At 48.0% G+C, this 15,315-nt stretch overlaps 1 protein-coding gene across 3 annotated transcripts in view; it reads right to left on the bottom strand.

The window, feature by feature from the left end:
* Positions 1 to 15,315, bottom strand: part of LOC121589077 (connectin-like) — a 96,103-nt gene that overhangs the window by 19,650 nt on the left and 61,138 nt on the right. Inside the window, exon 1 of one of the 3 annotated variants that reach the window (XM_041907685.1) lies at positions 9,569 to 10,404. The exons of the other annotated variants lie outside the window; for them this stretch is intronic. The gene's annotated coding sequence lies outside the window, so the exon portion shown is untranslated. Of the gene's footprint in view, positions 1 to 9,568; positions 10,405 to 15,315 lie in introns of those variants that run through there. 3 annotated transcript variants of the gene reach the window in all.

A 15,315-nucleotide genomic window follows, 5' to 3' on the forward strand; every position in this document is an offset into this window, starting at 1 on the left:
GATAGCACGTGCAATCGGTATTACACTCCCGCACACAGTGCTGTGAACCCACCTGTTAGCTAATGATACTGCTGTCTTATCGTGCGCGGTTTGCACGTCTTCATATTCACCTTCCGAATTCTGTGTGGCTGGCTCTGTCTGGCTTTGGCACTTAAATGTGCTTTACACCAGCTCCTGCCACTAACTACTGTCAATTGCTTTTAAGTGTCCCAGCGCGGGCGTGGGAAAGGGAAAGAGATACAAAAACAGCAACCGCAGCAACAACAACAACGATGGCGTCCAAAATAAACCAACCGTCAAGGCTCATCCAAAGCAGAAGCGGCTGCTGCTGCTGCTGCTGCTGCTGCTGCTCCAGCACAATTGGATAATGCCACAAGCTGTCATCATTAGCGTCATGACATCGGTGCTGCATCGTGCCGCTACTACTAATACACTGTCGGCCCGGCACTGCCACCCATCGGCTCCTTGCCTAACCCACCATCTATTCGCCGCAAACGCCGAATCTTGAGCCCGAATGGTGGTGGTGGCGCTTCATTAGAATAAAACCTCACGCGCAAATGTCAAACACGATGACACGCGCGACCCCTCGCGGAAAGGAACGCGGGTTGGTGGAGAGGGGAGGGGGGGAGTAGACACGATGTTGAATGCATGTTTCACGCGCCGCTCAATCATACGCGCGGACTTGCGCGCGAAGGGAATCGTTTTGTCGTGGGGAGGAGTCGCTGGGGCCAATGAACTTAAGGGCATGTTACAGTGGGTGTCAAGTCGTGTGTGTGTGCAACCGACTTTCCACCGGCAAGCTAATCGGATTTCAAGAGCACACGATTTTTGCGATCAAAATTGACTCAAATTATGCTTGCATTGTACTGTTTGTTATGGTTTTGGTTTTTTATGTCAGTGCGACGCCGCCATTTACTAGTAGCACCTTTTTTCGCAACGCACTGTACACAACCTTTTAACAGTGTCCCCGGGGGTGAGTGCGGGATTTGATAATGTCGCCTCTATTTGTCCTTTAAGCGTTCGTTCGTTCGACGCGACACGACACGGCCGGTTTGGATGCCGAGCCACCTTCCCCCCCCCCATGCGCCATTCCGCCGTAATTAAAAACGGTCACGTACGCGTTGAGCCCTGTAGAGTGCGCAGCCCGGTTGGATGGAGCACCGTTTACGCAGCAACGTGGAATGCATTTCTAGTATTGTAGGAGCAATACCCACCACCCCCCTATCACCACCCACTCACTCGTACCAATTTGCTTTAATCGTTTTTTCGTCTCTTCTCATTGTTCCGGCTTGCTCCCTTATCGATTGTTAATGATCCTTTCTGTTTGTTGTCACTCAATAGCCGGCCGGCACGGACTCAATGACAAACATGTGTCAATGTGGGGAGGAATCAAGGGGGGCGGAAGGGGGTTGATGAGGCTTTTGCAATGAACCCACGCTCGCTGCAATTAAATGTTGCGATGACCTTGTGAAGCACGAAGCGTCCGTTCCATTCGAATATGCCTCGCGGGCGCTATATCAATTGCATGGATGCAAATTTTCGTCCAACTATAACTTCTGCTCCTGCTGCTACTGGTCAATTCCAATATTAACGAATACGTGTTGATTGCCGTCCAGTGGAGATCGGAGATTTTCCAGCCCAAGCGCCACCTCGCCAACCCGCGCCAAACCATAATGGCGCTAATGAGTCCTGGCAGCAAACATGACATACGCGGGAAACCGTGCTGTTGATGCATGTTGCACGCGACGCAACCCGTTCAGCTCAAGGACAGTCCGGTTCGTCACGGCACGATGCGAATGCATAAATTAACAAAACAAACACACACGCACACTCAAGGGAGCTGTGGATTCATGCCGTTTTTTTTCTTCTATGAGGGCATTTTGTTTTTTTGTTTTTGATGGTGCCCATTTAATAATGAAAAAGAAACTGTGGAAAACATGATTGGAAAGAATGGTTAACCACAATAACGACGCGCCCATTTCGCTGGAGGTTGTAAAACAGGGAGTTGTTCGTTTTTTCATGCCGATCTCACAACATGTGCACAAGCTGTCGATTAACCGTACCCAGTCGTTGAATGATGGACATGTAAGATAGACCCCCGGGTCCTGGCCAGTGCGGCAAAATGTCACTGTGAATGTAGCAAAATGTCACTGTCAAACAAAACCTGACTAAAACAAAATCTATATCAGCGTCACGTACTCAATTGTGATAATCAGAGGAGATGCTCAAAACGGTTGGTATGACCAATACATGCTTCATGACATTTTTGCGACCATCGCTTGGTCAGTCACTGAGTCATGACTTTTTTTTACTATGATTAGTTTTGCAAAATGTAACTGACATATCCATGACAGATTCCGGCTGAAACAAAATCATGTGCTTGCGAGCGGTTCCAAGAAACATAATGAGCATGTTTTTTCGCTCTGTTTGACCCGACAGATAATCAAAACAGACAGAAGGGAGAAAGCATGCTCATTTTGTTGTTAGAGCCCACGCGCCAAGTATATGCCAAGATCACCGGTGATTATCACCGATAAAAATGTCGTGACCAAGTGAGTGACCAAGAGTTGGGTGCTAATCAAAATGTCACCATGCATGTGATTGATTCTCCAGCTGTTTGAGTATCGTCACTGATCATCTCAGTACTTTTATTGAGTATCAGCAAAGAGCATCAAGCTACCACGGATATGTTCATTGTTTTCGTTGGTGAAAATTTCGCGATGCTCATGACATTTTTCAACACTGGTCCTGAGATACAATGTCCCGAAACAAGAATTGTAAGCTTCGGTTCGGTTTTTCGGTCCTTGGTCTGGTGCCAATGGAAAAGCCGGCACCAACTTCATCGCCTTTCCGCACACCGTCTGCACTTCGCTGTCCATCAAAAAAAAAAAACAAGATTCTTGATTGATTCTTTTTAGTTTTTCTGTCTTCGCATCAACCATGGCAATTGGCGATATTTAAGGCGTCCCAACGGCGTCCCTGTTCCAGGAATGTGTTTTCGAAACCATTAAGGGACAATGTTACCATGGGTTACACGGTGACATCATTTGGGTTGCTGGATACGATGGAAACGGATGAACGTAAAACGTCCCACGCAGGTTAAACGGACACACCAACAGGCGTTTGTGTGTGAGTGTTTGGGATGGGTGGGTCAGCAAATTGATCAAGCAGAGTGTGCACTGGGCACTGGGCTGGGGAGGTTTGTTTATGTTCCATTATTTATAATTATTAATAGTTAACCAAATTTAATTGTTTACCGACCCGTGTATACGTGTAGCACGTGCGTCGTGGAACAGGGAGGCAAAGAGCAGGGCGCTTTCAATGTTTTTTAATGCCCTGTTTGTGTGTGTTGCTCCCGGTAAATGCGTTCAGGTTGAATGCACAATATCATCGGTAGCACACAGCACTGGTCCAGTACATAAACAACCAAGCGCCTGGGAGGCTCATTTGTGGGCTGCAGCCAATGCATACACTGTGTTTGGGTGGTTTTGGTTATTCTTGGGGGTGGTTTTGGGGTGGGCGCTGGGTTGCGGTATGCTGTATTCATTAAATTAAATGGCTGTCGGGTAATCGATGGCCGTTAAATATTGACTGCGATAGCAAATGGTTCAGTTTAAAGTAATAAAAAAAGCATGACATGAAACTGACTTTTATGTGTACAATTATAGCATTGTTGTTTTGATCGGCTCAGCGTCTTCCGGTGCACATCTCGGCACCCCTCTTACGCGCTCATTGCGCATCATAACCTACGCTTCATGATCCGATTCCTTCCTGTTCCTGTGCCATAATGCTCTGACTGGCTCAACCCGCGCGTCTAAAGTACAAGCACACCTACCCCACCCCTTTAGAAAGGGAGCTATGTTCGATGTTTCGTTATGTTTTGATTTCCCATTCCCGCAAATGTTTTGCCTTCCCAGCCCGTTCAGCGCGGGGGCAAAAGGGCAACACGGTTGAACGCAGCGATGTAAAAACATTTCATCAGCTCACCATAAATGCATCGCCCTTCGCCATCAACCGCCCAACCGGCCGGTGGAGGCGGTGCAGCATAGCCGCATTGTTTTTACTGCCAACGGGGACCGGCAGGGAGGCACCAAACCGGGGGGAGCGGTTGCTGCCGTAAACATTTGTAATTGAAACAATTGAACCTGGGAGCAGGGATTGGTTTGGTCCGGTTTACCGCCTTACCACCTCCGACAAAAGCAACGAAAAACAATGCACACACACACATGCACGCACACCCGTCAATAACAGACGGGTCCTCACCCGTGCCTGACAGCGCCCAGTGTTTGAACATTCGGAAACGAAAGAAAGACTGGGGGAGCGTGGAACCAAAAGTGCAGCCCGCCTGATGGAGCGAAACGTCGTCACCCGCGCCCATTCCTGAATGGTACACAAGCACACACACACAAACACAAAAAAGAAGCCAACCAGGCACAGCCCGCAAGTCAACAATAAACACAAAACGCACCCATTTTCCGAAACGCATCGGGCCGGCCAACGACACGTAAAATATGCGCTCGATAAATCGGTAGATTTATTGGTCGCTTCCGGGCTTTTTTTTTGTGTCGTTGCCGGACCATGTCCTGTTCCTGTTGTTCGTTCGTTCCTGTCCCGCACGCGTGTTTTCTAGGCGCACCCACGTACGGGTCCAGTTTTAGGGGCAGAAAGGGTGGACCTGTAAAGGGTGGAAGTTTTGTACGGGGCTTAATGTAATGTTTTTGTGTGCGAGTGTGAGTGTGGTTTTTTATTACTCGTTTGCATGTCACCACGAGGCAAATGGCGTTTGTATTCAGCTGACCGATCGTACCGAACATTAACGAACCCGGGGGAGGGTTTGTGTTTTGGTTTGCGTTTTTGTGCCCAGAAATGCCTGAAGGTGTCTCTAAACTATGTACACTAATTCCTGACAGCATCGTGGTTGGTTATAATAGTTTGTTTTTGCGTCTATTACAACGTGTTTTTTGTTATTTATTGTAGAATGCAGGGCTACTAGGAATTCTCGTATCTGTGGGACACTTTATTGACTCTTTCTTCCTTGAAATGGACTTATTGCAAAGGAAATTGAACGCTATAGCAAGAGGCGAATGAGGCCAATTGGCTCAAAGTCTCTGTAAAAATAAAGAAAAAAAAACTCTATAGCACACTTGTTGGACAAATCCAATAGGAATTTCCAAAGAATCTGTCCAAACAGGGTGCCATAGAGTCCAATTTCCAACATATAAAGTTCCCATACATTTCCAATAAGAAAGAGTCTAGGAAGTGTCCCACAACTTAGAGAACCCCTGGAAAACCTTATAAATTGCTAAACTGATTGTTTGTGCTCTCAGTCATTTCCATTATGTACTTGTTCTTTTTAACAAAACAACAAATGTGTTTTAAGAAAAGTCTTGTCTAAATCTGGAAGCAGGCTTAAACTATTCATTAGTTTTGTTCACACTTTAAGCGTACAGGGAATTTTGATTAAAGCTTTCGTCAACAAAAAAGGATGCATTCACTCATTCGCTACAATGTGTGTGTGGTTTACACTCAACTGATATGCCCAATACATTTGGGACAGCTCGCTGAAAAGCGTTGCCACCAGTTTGGTCTCAATGTTTCTACTCCAAAACTCACATGTCCCTTGCCCTTTGCCATCATCATCATGTCTCTCCGTTGTCCTAAAGCAGACGAGCAAGGGGAATGCACTTATTTAACGTCAGCTTAGTGATTTGTTTGCTTTTTCTCCTTTCTCGGGTTTTTTTTGTTTGACATCAACCATCCGCACCGCATTCAGCGTCGACGCACCTGTCAAAGCAAAAGCCGGCGCCCGGGCAACACAAACACACGGGCACACATGTGTCAGCATCCATAGCCGAACGGCGGAAAACGCTCCGGGAAAACCGAACCGCGGGAGACGCGGTGGAGTAAAAATCACTTCCGAAAAAGCACACCGGCAGCGGAGCGGGTTGACTTTGGCATCTCATTTTGGGGTGTCTGCCCCGACCGACACACCGCGCGTTGACGGGCCCCGAATAAATCCCGCCAGGACAGTCGCACATTGCGCACAATATGCAACCACTACTGCTCGAACACTCCAAATGCTGATCGTGAGCGTTCGAGTGGTTAATGCTGTTCGTACGGTGCTTGTGCATACGCGAACGTTACGCATTTCGGTGGTGTTGTCGGATGAATGTGTTTATGTGCGTCTGTCCATTGCTAGAAATCCTGTCGGCCACCAGACTCATTGCTCCCTCTTTCGCCACCCACCGGCCCAACGTCAGTGTTTGTTTGCTTCGTTTGCCTGCAAACCCAACGCACGCAAACCCCCGACACCGGTACATATGGTTCGATAAACGGTGTATAGAAAATGTTGCCTTCTATAATCCTCCAACCGAACTCACCAGCCCCACGCTGCCGCTGCCACCGAACCACATAACCACAACACGCCCCATTGTCAGCAGGCACACACACACACACACGCACAAACAATCACGCAGACAGAACGGGCACTGTCAAGGCAATGGGGTCCGTGCATGAGCCCGTGCGTGTTTATTATTATTATTTTCCACTATTTATGTTGCTGGAAAAACATAGCCATTTATAAACGCGTTTTTCCCCCTCCTTCCGTTTGGTGGGCCCAATAACGCGTGTGTGAGTGGAAGAGTGCTGAGACCGTCGGGCAGCAACAAATCCCATAAACCCTACGGCCCGATTGCTACGGAATGTTTCAGGTTCATTTTTCTAAATACCCCGAGCGGCCCTCACACATAAACGCACGCGAAGCGGTGGCTCACATGTTTGGAAAATTGCTGACGGGCGGAGTTTTATGCTGCCGGTATGGGAGTGTGTGTGTGTGTGTGTGTCTGTTTTTTTTCTTTAAAGAACCACCTCAATGCTTCAAATTCACTTGAAGAAAGAACTCCCCCAACTCCGGGGCCGCGTGTCCAGCGTGGAATCGAAATTGTGCGTGAAAATGTGATCTTATTTTGATGCGCCATTCCATTTATGCCTTCCTGTCCTTGTGCTCTGTGCTTGAATGCCATTTACGGAAACGGTAAATTGCAGGATTCATTTTGTGTTTTTTTTTCTCCGCCACGGAAATGAAAGGTAAAATAATTAAATGATTGAACCGCCCGATAGGCGCCATTTTAGATTTGTGTGGCTGAAATTATTTTAATTAAATAAATGAGCTTTTTAATTTGTGCACGGCTGCGTCACGATTCCCGCTCGTCGTTTGTGATGTTGTCCTTTGTCTAGCTTAGGTTGAATTTCTTCTTTTTTTTTTTAAAGCACTACATTTAGCAACAACCTCAGCCCACACTTTATGATTCACTTCATCATCATAATGCGAACATTAGGGCAAACCGTGTGCACAACGGCAGCACGCACGCAGCGCAGAAACGGCAGCCCGGCTCACACGTGCGGTGTGAGCTGGCTTTGCCCGCTGTGTGTCTCGCGGGAAATTTGGAAAAGTGCGGTTCTGTTTATAGGAACAATTATCGACCCAGTCGGGCGTATGGGTTAAAGGGGAGCAGCAGGCCGCTATTCCCCGGTCGAATCAAGCGGCGGGCATTATGTATTGATATGCATGCGAAGAATGAAACGTTCGTCCGGAACGTGCTCAGTTTTGGCATCATTTATGATAGAATCGTGCCGTATTCTTCTCTTTGCATCACTTTTCTCTCTCCTTCTCTCTCTCTCTCTCTCTCTCTCACTCTCTCACTCTCTTCATCTGTATCTTTCCTTTATCTGTTCTTCTGAATCATCACGGGAAGCCAAAGTCATCCCTCTGCACAGAAGAAAACCAGTTTCCCAAAACCCCAAAAGGCAAACCGCGCAAGCACTATTTTTGGAATCGTTTTTCTTTCCAACGAAAACATTCCCATTTTCCCGGGACGATAAAAAAAAACACAAAGCGGGCGGTAGTGGGCAGTGCAGAAAATAGGCAGCCCCAGGTTTAGCAAGTTCAGATACTTATCGGGTTATGGTGCTGTGCCTGCAGCTGTTTCCACTTGCTGCTGTTGCTGCTCGTTACACTCTTTGGCTCTCTCTCTCTCTCTCTCTCTCTCTCTCTCTCGCTCTCTCTCTCTCCATCTCTCTCTCTCTCGCTCTCGGTCCATATGGGCAGGTTGTAATGCACCAAGCGATAATTACCTCCCATCTTTGCTGCACACAATCGACTAAATTATTCATTATTACTGCATCATCTGCATCTTTCGCGCTTTCGTGCTGCCGCGTAGTTGCATTCACGCCGCGCTGCTGCTGCAGTCAAACGGTACAAGCGGTACGGGTGGGAAAACTCTCCGCGGCGACCGAACCGAATGGAACATAATTCTATTGCAATGACCTACTCGTTTGCCACCCGTTTTTGCTTCTTGCTTGCCACAGCGGACGGGCATAAGCAGGGTTTAGTTGTACACACACACACACACACTCACACATACACACACACATTGAAAGCAAAATCTACAAGGAACGCAAAAGTGCAGCACATTCCGGTGGAGCCGTTATACGTTCTTTGCGCGCGAATATTTATGGTGCGAGTTCTTGATCAGCAAAAGAAATCGGTGTGCCAGTTGCTGGGAGGGGAGCCTGCTGGCTGTACGTACGCAGTTGCTGCTCCCCTCGATGTGGGTCCCGTGAGGTAGGAGGCAGACCAAAAAAACAAAAAAAAAAAGGGAAAGATATACAGTTGATACGGAGGATGTGGTGCGGCTAACTTTTTAGCGCGCGTACGTGCAAAGCCGCTGCTTTAAAAACGAGGGAAAAGATTGTGTGTGTGGGTATGTGTGCGTGTGGCATTCATATCGCTCGTGATTACTTTAACGAACGGGAGAGTTTCAATACGGGCACACTGGGTCGTTAGCGATGCTCGGAGGGTTCATTTGGAGCAATTAAAACTGGTCAACTCTCGATATGGTTCGCTCGGTTCGTTCGCCAGCAGTGAAGAAGCAAGTCGCATATTGAATGCAATTAATTTACTGTGCCAGCTTGTGATTGTGTGCATTGGTGAGGGGGTAATTCGCAGCACTTCAATGACGATGCCTGTTTAGGATTAAATTGTTCGCGAAGAAAAGGTCATCCTGTTCAATTTGATCCAAATAACTTCCAATAAACGCCATTGTAACTCCAAGAAGCGCCACAGCTAAGGCTGATTGAACCGTAACATATGCAACCGATGCAGTAAGTATAGCAATGTTTGGTCTAAAAGCAACCGAGTTGACACAAATTTCCACTGCCACGACGTCTACAGACATCCAATTAGTCACCCATTGCGGCTGGGAGCCTTACGCCTTTACGTAAAGTAATCCACCGGCAATCCTTCTAAACCGTATCCTCGCAACCGTAGAGCTCCGTTCGGCCCAGTTCAGCTTTAAAGAACCATCAGCCTTAAACAAATTCCAACTGACATCAGTTCGTCGCACTGTCGCAACCCGTGGTGGCAGTGCAACTTTAAATATCGTTCCTAACGTTTCCATCATTTATCAGGCGTGACGTTTTCGTTCCTTGGCGGAAAATCTCAAACCGCTCCCCCGACCCGGCTTCCTCCCCTCGGCTGGTGGTGTTATGTCAGATCGGTTTAGTTTACCTCTTGATACACTGGATCGTGCCGTACCCGCAACCACCCGCGCGACCACCACTCGATGGCGGCCCGATATCCTTATCCTTTCAGTCGTGGCTGGCAGCAATGTTTTTGTTGTTTTGCTTTCCTTTCCTGCCCAGAGAAGCTCTTTCACACTTGTTTCACACTTCTCTCTAGCCGGAGCGGTTAACTAGCTTTGCCTTATCACACCATCAAGCAAACACACGCACTGCAACATACGCAATCGTACACAATCACACACACAATTCTTCTGAGCGGCGAGGGGCAAAAAAGCTTTTTGCACCGAGGTTTGTTGTGTTTCTGCTGGTGGGAAATAGGTGGAAAGCTTGGTGGTGATTTATTTGCCAGCACTAGTGCCACTGCCGACACCAAATATCGTTCAAACACAAAGCACACACACACAATCACACACACGAGGGCACTGGTTGGGTTTGCTTAAAGTTGTCACGCGATCGATAGCTGGCGGATAAAATATCATTTACGCCACAATTCACACACGTGTTAGGGTTGTTTTGTATTACAATATTTTTGTATCGTTATTTTCGCTCACTAAGATTTCAAATTTCCTCTTAAGATTTGTCGCTTACTGTTTGTACCACCGAACTGGCATTAAATCACGTTCTACACAAAACCTTTCGGAAAGAACAAACCGCAAAAACCACATCGGTCGATCGATGGTCGATCCGGCATTTGCCGCGAAAAATACTCTCGTCCACACGTTTGACGGCACGCACGCACACCAAAAACCGGGACGCGGTGGAAAATGGGTTTTTCGAGATCGCTCCGCACGCACAGCTTCTACGGAACTAAACGCGGTTGCCGCGCGCTCCAGGACGCGTACTTTGTTTCGGCAAAGGCATCACATACCCAAGCAGGCGTCTGCAACGATGAGCGCTCTCTCGCCAAAAGCGCGCTCGCTCTCTCTCTCTCTGTCTCCCTTTCATTTGTTTATTCTCTCTCACTCACTGACAGCGGCATCTCACTTTCTCTTGCTGTCGCTCTCTCGTTCGCTCCCACCATCGTACAGGCTCTCTGCGCATTGCAGTCGAAGAAAGCAGTTCCTTTCTCTGTCGCTCGGCTACGGGGCGGGAAGACCCATTATCGCTCCTTCTCAGTCGCTTTTAATTTCCCGTTTTTTATGGCCGGCTGTTCCACCAAGACGATGACGATCAAAGCCTTTTTCTCTGAATAATAGTTTACATTTTCAAATGCTCTCGCTCGCTCTTTCTCTCAGAGTCTTCGGATTTTGGTGGCATTTGCTCAATGTTTGCATTGCAACCTTCTCTAGCGTGCGTGGGAGCCTGTAGCAGAGCACTATTAACCTTTTCACTCACTCCCTTTTGATAGCCCGTCAGACAGTGTGGAATGTGTTAGCAAATGATGTTCGCTCTTTACAAGAAAAAAACTATTTTCACGCATTTTACAACAGCACACAGGTAGAGAAGCATTTCCGTCGGTAGAGATAGCAAGGTGAATGGAAAGCTGCAGGTATGCTCGGCGGGAATTAATTTCCACCGAATCTTGTGGCTTTGTCTTCCCGTTGGCAATGGTTGCCGTTTTTTCGAATGCACCGAACCTTCATTATCCTTAACCTTTTGGTACAGGTACATGTTCGAACGCTCGGCTACATGGAATAACACCGAGCGAGTGCGGTGTAACGTGAACATGTACTTGTAAAACGTTAAGCAGCCGAATGGGGCTAAAGATCTGCCTAAGGGAGTGCTGTGCACTGCCAGGAGGTCGCAGTGGAACGTGGAATAGATACTATTTCCGAACCCCCTGTTTGCCTGCTTCCTCGGGTTCGGGGCAAAGATATTGCAATTTAAGCGTGCGATTAAACGAACCATCATTTGCATTTCCAGCGAGGAATGCTCATTTCGAAACGCTCCAGCGTCTGTGGCCACATCGTTCATCGGGCCCGGGGAACGAGCCCGCTCACAGCCAAAGCGAAGGGTGTTCTTTTGCACCATATCTCACCGGCGAAGTCATCAGCTTGCCCGGGAGTTCACCGTACTTAGGAGAGCCTCGTTCATTACCTTGGCTCGAGGTCGGTGTAAGCGTACCATTGCCAGGACTCGAAAGGTTTGGGACCTGATCATCGGTCCGATTTCCTTCCCTTCTGCTTCGGTCACACCTGTGTAGTGAGTGTCGGAGCAGGTAGCAGGTTGGTCGCATCCTGCAAACGGCAAAACCGTAAGTCTTCACTCTGGGAAAGATCTAAAGGTAGAACCTCATGGTCAAATAAGGGGGTTTAGAAACTCTTCTCGACTTTCAAGACTAGTGCGGTGCGTTTTTTTTTACAAACCACCGGACCTACTCCGAACAGCGAAGTAGAATAAAACGAGGAAGCAAACCGGGCAAAGTAAAACCTCCAACACTTACACTTTGGTGAAGAAATGTTCCTTCAGCTAGCCGAAGGAAACGAACAGCCCAGCAAAGGCCCGAGTCCATTTGGGCCAGAAGTTCACTCAGACTTCAACTGCGGTTACTTGGGCAGAATTCGGTTGCGCTGGTTGGAAAAGGTGAAGGGCATTCGCCAGAACTCGGCCCGCCCTAAATAGAGGCTTTTGTGGCCGGTGCAAAGTTTCTTAAAAATAGGCGAATGAATTTTTCATCGGTAGAAAGTTATCGTCCGAGGGATGTTGTTAACACTGTGACACAAGTGTGTGTGCGTGTGGGAGTTTCTTCGCTAAAGGATGAGACATTCTTTCCAAAGGCAATGGCGACGTGAAATCTGTTCGAGAAAAACGAATCAATTAAATGAGAAAACAAAAACATGAATAATATATCCCTCCTTCTCACTTCCCCGCGTGCCATACTGCATCTAACCGTGTTCGCCAAGGGGGACCGGCGCAAGCATCGCGTTCGAAACAATCCACTCCGGTGGCACTTGTTTGTTGTACGATTGTTTCAATTTAAAATCTGCCATCTTCACGACATCTTCCCCCCCTCCCCCCCCCCCTTGAAAAGCATCTTTCTGTCGTGGAACATAAAAATACATCGAGTGCAATTTTACTCACTTCAGCGAAATAGAATGTCTACTTTCGGCTTTAGCTTTGAAATCGAAATTTATGCTCCTCGAAAAAAAAAAATCAACTGAAACCCCGAAATCCAAAAACGTTTTCCGCCGCTGCCCGGGCCCTCATTGTGGAGACGAAATTTAATTCGGCCTGCATCCCGCTGGCAAGATGTGTGGCTGGGGAAGGAGAGCGGGCGGACCAGCAGCAGCAGCAGCGAGCACACGGGGTTAACGCTAGGCAACGGCGAGGACTTACCATCGTCGCTGAAAATCTCGTACGGCGACATCGCGACGTACCGTAGCGTGGACAATGTGCGTCTTTTCAGCCGTTTCGGGCTGTCGGTGGTACACGCGGAGGGGAAAAACTAATAATTCCTAACAAGACCGTGCCCGGTTCGTACCACGCTCTTGCGCTTGCGGGAAATGTGGCCCGCCCCGGTTTGGTAGAGCGCAGTTCTTCGGGATGTACTTGGGAATTGTGGTTTTATTGAGACTAGCCACGTGGTTTACAAGCAGCTCTGTTCAAGGATGGACTCGCGGTGGGAGGTAACGGCAGGGCAGGGTAAGAAGTTTATGGTTTCTTTGACCCCCGCTCGCGCTTCTTCGCCCAAATGGAGCGTCCACCGTTGCTTGACAAATTATCAATTATTGCTTTTTGCCTGACGGTGGATATAAAAATTGTTTAACGATTTTTCACCACCCAAGCTCGGCCGATGGTGGAAATCGGGTGTGCTACGCACTGAAATCCATTCCATTGCGGTGAAGCCAACGAGCGCCACCCGAAATCAAGTGCTGTTTCGCTTGCGTTCGCTTGCACCGCACAAAAACCGTTCCCGGAGGCGCTGGTACGGCAGTCGTTTAACTTACTCAAACCATCGCCCTCCGCTGTTGGGCGTAAAAGACATCGTTTGGTGTCATAATTCCATGCTCAGCTACAGCTCATAATCTGCTTGTTATGTGCATTGTGCTTATGTCGGTTTGTATATGCATATGTGTGTGTGTGCATGCATGCGTTTGTCGTGTCACCAGCCATGCTCGACGGGTTTTCTTCTAATGCTCAAATGAAGCGTAAAATTAGTCGTCCGAACTAATTACTCGGGCATGGGCCGTTCCATATCCGCCGTCCGACTGCCACCCCGTCCCGGGCGGAAACTCGGCGGGTGAAAATTGACGGCGTTTTGGAGGCCGATTTGGTTTAGGGTTTGGCCGATTCTGCGGGTTTGGTGAAGTAGCAGTAACTGTGCGTCCGGAGAAACTGCCCGTTATTGCCGATTAATTGAAAACGACTCAGATTTGTGGTAAGGGAGGAAGCGAGAAAAAGGGGGATATTCTTCGTTGCATAACGACAGTGGTGTAGAGTGTGCAGGCCGTCCTTTGCGGTAGGGTGGGTGCGGAGTTGCCAAGAGAAAGTACAGGCGAAGCACTGTACATATAAAATGGGGTGAACGGTGGAAATAATGTGCTGGCGCTGGACAATGCATGTCTAGTACGAATTGTGGGTTCTGGTGTGGGATTATTTGGTATTTTTAAACGATGTTTTACCGAGAATTGTGCCATGTTTGAGCTTTTCACACAGCATTTTTAAGGGCTGAAGGACATGTGCAAAATATTCAACGGATGTAGTTTGACCCATTTTTGAGTTATTCGATGAAATTGAAACAGGTTGTGTTGAAATATAAGTTATGTGGTAATTTCATCTGAATTGGCATACATTTTTCAGTGGAATTTAGTCTGCTATTTTTATCTGCCATTGCTGGAACAAATATGCGGGTAGGTGGTTATTGTAATAACTTTTAATATAGACTTACACACTCGATGTTTTCAAATATAAACTATAGGAATCGTTCTTTTTTTTATGCTGTAAATCATTTCAACCATTTGTAAAACTCCTTTTATATTATATAACATTTCCACTGCCATCCGAATTTTGACCCTTTCATTGCGATCGATTGCACCACTGTCCTTGCGCTAGAGTTCACTCTCCAAGGAATGCGAATGCGACAATCCGTCGTCAGCGGCACGCATCCGACTGCAATTTCTCCCGCTTTCACCCAACCGCCAGATGGTGCGCCACAATAACCATTCCACCCAGTCCCCTTTCTGCTTTCCGGCCCCTTTCCCTGTACACTCGCCCGCTCCGAACATATGTAAATGATTTTCCGCGTTAATTGATAATGAATTATGAGTGCATTGTGTCAGTTCTTTTACGATCCTGCGGGTGCACTTGCGCTGCCTTGCGTCACTAGGGCTCGGTGCGTCTGTTCGTGATGGCGGGTCGGACGGATGGATGAATGACAATAATGATAAGTGCGTGTGCGTGTGAGTGGGTTTATTATTTCGATGCTGCAAGCTTTCCGGGTCGGCGCACGAATGCAAACCGCCGTAAGGGGATAGGCCTATCATGTAACAGCATAATTTCCGGCCCCCGGAGTCAACGGTCAACAGCGGGATGATGCGGATGACGGTGAAATCATTCCCTGATTGATGCTTGACACGAGATACAGGAGTCGCAAAGAAGATGCCGGTGCGGTAGGGATGGGTTGAGCACATAATGTTGCGCATGCTGTGCTCCGTGCCGTGTGGGAGCTTTCAACTTCACCATCCCGAAATCCGACACAAAGCTTCGATACACAGGCAGGACAAAGATGTGGTAGTTGGGAAGCGGGGGGGGGGGGATTCGCCCCAGTTGCGGCGGTTGGAACGTCCCGGCGGC

This window comes from Anopheles merus, chromosome 2R, assembly GCF_017562075.2.
Source record: "Anopheles merus strain MAF chromosome 2R, AmerM5.1, whole genome shotgun sequence".
Taxonomy (NCBI): domain Eukaryota; kingdom Metazoa; phylum Arthropoda; class Insecta; order Diptera; family Culicidae; genus Anopheles; species Anopheles merus.